Genomic DNA, 4,393 nt, shown 5'->3' with positions numbered 1-4,393 from the left:
TCTACCTGAGTGTCTTTATAGAACTGAAGCATAAAATGTGAACCTTATCTTGGTTTTTCAGGTCTTCAACCTGAAGGCTTGTGAGTCACAAAACCTACGATCAATCAAACAACTTTCTTATTTATTTATTTCCAGACAAGGTTTCTCTGTGTAGCCCTGGCTGTCCTGGAACTTGTTTTGTAGACCAGGCTGGCCTCAAACTCGCAGAGATTCACCTGCCTCTGTCTCTTGAGTCTGGGGGTTAAAGGCATGAGCCACCACTGCCTGGTTCAAACAGCTTTCTTATGCTTTGCTCTCTTTAACTCCTGTTATGGGAGTGTTGGCCCTTTAAGGATCAGCATCATGTTTCCCTACATGCTCTTCCAACATTAAAAGTATCCCCCATTAAGTTCTTGTGCTTTCCTTTTCTTTACCTACATATCTGTCAAGCCGCCTCTTTTTTTTAAACAATATTTTCATAAAGAGCCTTGATTCCAGTCTTGTCCACTTATGGGTGGACCATATTGTTCTCCTGTGAAGACAGGAGTACGTCAGTGGAAGAATGTTTGCAGCTCGCTTCACCACTTGGGGGTACCTCGAATACACAGATGATTTTCTGTAAGCGATGAAGCATCCATTAATTACTGAACCCGAATCACCTTTGTCCAAGCCAGGCTCATTGTGCAGATTCTCATGGAGAGCCTGTCTCCTCCTAAATTCAGGCACATATAGGTGATGGCACATTAAGAATTCTCTCCTGGGCTGGCGAGATAGCTCAGGGGGTAAGAGCACTGACTGCTCTTCCGAAGGTCCTGAGTTCAAATCCCAGCAACCACATGGTGGCTCACAACCATCCATAATGAGATCTGATACCCTCTTCTGGAGTGTCTGAAGACAGCTACAGTGTACTTACATATAATAAATAAATAAATCTTAAAAAAAAATTCTCTCCTGATATGGAGGGACCAGGAAGAGTCACCGTGAGGACATACATGGAACAGAGCAAGACTCAGATCACAGGGAGTGGGCAGCAGCCACTGACTGCTCTGTAATCTCTGTGGACAACAGCAACAGTTATTGGAGAGTACAGGAAACTGCCAGTGTGTGAAAGGGGACCCCCATCAAAGGCAGGCAGCCCATCCAGCTGACACACACCACCACAGATAGAAACCTGCACAGCAACCATTTTACTACACGGCTTTCTGGAAACCAGGAAGTGAGTGCCTTTGGGGAAGGAGGTGAAGGCGACTATCTGGATGGCTGGACAGTGCTCTGTAATGGACCTTACTGGGCAAGAGACAGTTAAGTGAGCTTCAAACATTCTTCCATCGACATACTCCTGTCTTCACAGGAGAACAGTATGAGGGACCCGTAAGTGGACAAAAAGAGGTACATGGTGGCCCAGCCAAGTCAGAACAAGTGCTGGGGCCATGGAAGGTATCCTTGTAAAGCCCAGTGGGTTGCTGAGAGCAGAGGCCCATTACTCACAGCTGTGACTCTGAGCCGCTGTCACCACAGCATGTTTGTAGACATCTGCAGCTGCTTCCCCCAGGATCCTTGTTCCAGGTCCTGTGAGTCTGTCACACTTGAATTGGTTCTCTCCCAAGTCAGGTCAGTTCTCGAGAGGACTAGTCTGTAAAGGCAGTGGTACCTTCATTCATACTAAAAGGAAGTTGAACTTGTCTCTCTTTGCTGAGTTTAGCTCCACAGGAGGTTGGCATCGTGGATTGTTAACATGTGATTTCCCCTTCTCCAAAATGATTAAACTAACAAACAAGAAATAACCCCACTCTCCTAGGTGGAATGTACTAGAATTGACATGGGGCAGGGGTATGACTTGACAGCCCATCTTCCAGATCACATATCCATACACAAAACATGTTCTGAGTCCCCATTCCTCTCTTTTCACCTCCTCCCTACTCAGTGACATCAGCATCTTCAGTGTCCTCCTTCCGCTCCAGATGTAAACCGTATGGAGGTGAGGGCGCTCCCGACCCTTTCCCCAGTGAGTTGGGTAGCACTGTGTAAAAGGGAGGGTCATCACACTCAAATCTCACACTTACTGACAACTCCATGTGTGCTACATCTTCCCTGTGCATTACTGACTCCACCTCACTTCATCTCAGCCCTCTCTGGATGGGTATCAGGCTGGGAACATAATGCATGTGAATTTATTTAAGGATGCCTATTAGATTGGCTCCTATGACAGGAGCTGGTCAGCCCAACAATATCAGTCTGCAGCACTGGAGAGGCTGAGAACTCAGAAGCTGCCAGTCCAGGAAGCCAGCTGCCTGAAGCTGCCTAAATCCAGTGCTAAAAGCCAAGATGTGTGGGGAATTGCAGGCTAGACTCCAGTTGAGCTGAGATCTGAACCCTGATGGTCATAATTCACCTTTATGACATGGTAGACGTTCCCTCATGCTCCTGGCTAAGATACCACCTCCCACCCCCCCCCCTCCCACCCCCTCCTGCACAGCTCCCACAAGAGAAGCATGGTCAGTAGTCACTTAGGCAATGGCCCAAGCTTCTGACCTTTAGGCTAAACTCCTCCCCAGTTACCTAGCAACAGTAAAGACCATAAAAGGGGCTGTTCAGCCTCTGCTTTCTCTCTTATCTCCTAAGCTCTTACTTGTCTGCCTCTTACCCCTCACTCTCACCTGCTCTCTCTCTCTCTCTCCTTTGTCTTTGTCTTCTCCTCTCCTCTCCTCTCCTCTCCTCTCCTCTCCTCTCCTCTCCTCTCCTCTCCTCTCCTCTCCTCTCCTCTCCTCTCCTCTCTCTTACTCTCTAGCCTCCCCCCTACCTCTTTCTACCTTCTCTCTTTCTCCCTGCATTTCTATAATAAAGCTCTTAAACCATAGAGAGTCTCTGCTCCATCAAGATCCGCTGGGCACTCTGGTCAGTGTTGGAACCTCTTCCATCATTCCTCTCTCTTATAACCCCGGGGCTTTTGCAAGGTAGCTCCGGGGTCCCCAGGCAGGGCTACCCCTTGGCCACCCCCTGAAGAGTGGGATAGAGGAATGCCCACCCAGGGATGAGTGGATAGGTAGGTAGCAGCCCTCCCACACCTGACTGACCAGAGAATAGGGAAACTCTGGCGGGGCGGGGGCCTTTCCCTCCCCCTTTCCCCTGGGCTCCCCTTTTTTAGTTCCCACATAGATGTTCACTGGTGTTAAATACTCATTGGAGGCCTAAGAGCCTGGAGTCTGATGTTAGTGGAAGCAGCAGCAAGTATAGATTTGCTCACTCAGCAAGAGGAAGCATAGGTAGGTACCCCACACGGCCGCTCCTAGGGCATCTTTCTTTCTATCTGTGCTGCTCATTGGGTTATGTGGCTATCTGTTATAGCTCACACCTGGACAAAAGGCCGAGGTGCCTATTAAACATATTCGCGCCTGGCCTCCAGGTTCTCCCAGCATCCCTCAGTCCACACCTGATACAGGGTATGGCTCCCATATCCCACCCTCTCCCCATGAACTTCCCAGCCCTTCCCCAGAAGCTCCTCCCCATATAATCCACCCACTGTGGCCTCCTTTTGTACCTTTGGCCTCCTGGCTGCACCTTGTTCCGACCCCCGGCCCCACCCCAGCTCCACATGTCCAGCTCAGTCTGGTCATATCTTCTCTTGACTCACCCACGCATCTACAATAAACTTTCTCCTCCTCTATACTAGGAACGGTCCTTTCCTTTCCTTTCCTTTCCTTTCCTTTCCTTTCCTTTCCTTTCCTTTCCTTTCCTTTCCTTTCCTTTCCTTTCCTTTCCTTTCCATTTCTTTTTTTCATTTACAGCCCATACTGAAGACAGGCCTTATCTGCTCAGTTGATCCTCTAGAAATGTCCACATTATGAACAGAGCAGTGCTTCCCAGCTGGCTCCAAGTCCTGTCAAGTTGACAATCCAGGCTGTTGCATGAGATAACAGCCGGCAGAGAGGCCCACAGCTGGCTCCGGTATGGGCGGTACAGGGTTTGAACCATGTTTCAAGTGGAAAGCCAGAGGTTGACTGTGTCTGGGCTCCACTGGCTAGGCGCTGTGAGATACTGACCTCAGATACACTGAGCACTAACTACTGTATGCTCAGTTGCCTTGACTCTGCCTTCTCTTTAATTGTTACAATAATCCCTGGAAACAGGGCTGCTTTTTTATAAGTAACATGAAACTACACTTGCTCAAAATGATTCGGCTAGGAGGAAGCAGCAGCCCCAAACAGTCCAGAGACCATCCCTCTGAACGGTCTACTGGGGAGAACATGGTGATTTTTTTTCTTTATCAGACTGAGGGTGCCAATAAGGTCCTATTGGTGACAAAAATGTAGAGGTTAGTGGATCTTGCTTCCTCCTTGGTTCCTGAGGGTCAGGTCACCTGGGCTCAACACATCTCTTGAGAACTCTCAGTGCCACCTGAAGTATTTAAGAGATG

The 4,393-nt window shown here is 48.8% G+C and overlaps 1 pseudogene; it reads left to right on the top strand.

Annotated features, from left to right (window-relative positions):
• Positions 1-935: 935 nt before the first annotated feature.
• On the top strand, positions 936-1,475 carry LOC110291009 (stromal cell-derived factor 2 pseudogene; annotated as a pseudogene).
• Positions 1,476-4,393: the final 2,918 nt, after the last annotated feature.

The sequence above is a fragment of the Mus caroli genome, unplaced genomic scaffold (genome assembly GCF_978045245.1).
Source record: "Mus caroli unplaced genomic scaffold, Mus_caroli_1 scaffold_3, whole genome shotgun sequence".
Lineage (NCBI taxonomy): Eukaryota > Metazoa > Chordata > Mammalia > Rodentia > Muridae > Mus > Mus caroli.
The sequence above is the reverse complement of the archived record's forward strand: the minus strand, read 5'-3'. Positions and strand labels throughout refer to the sequence as shown.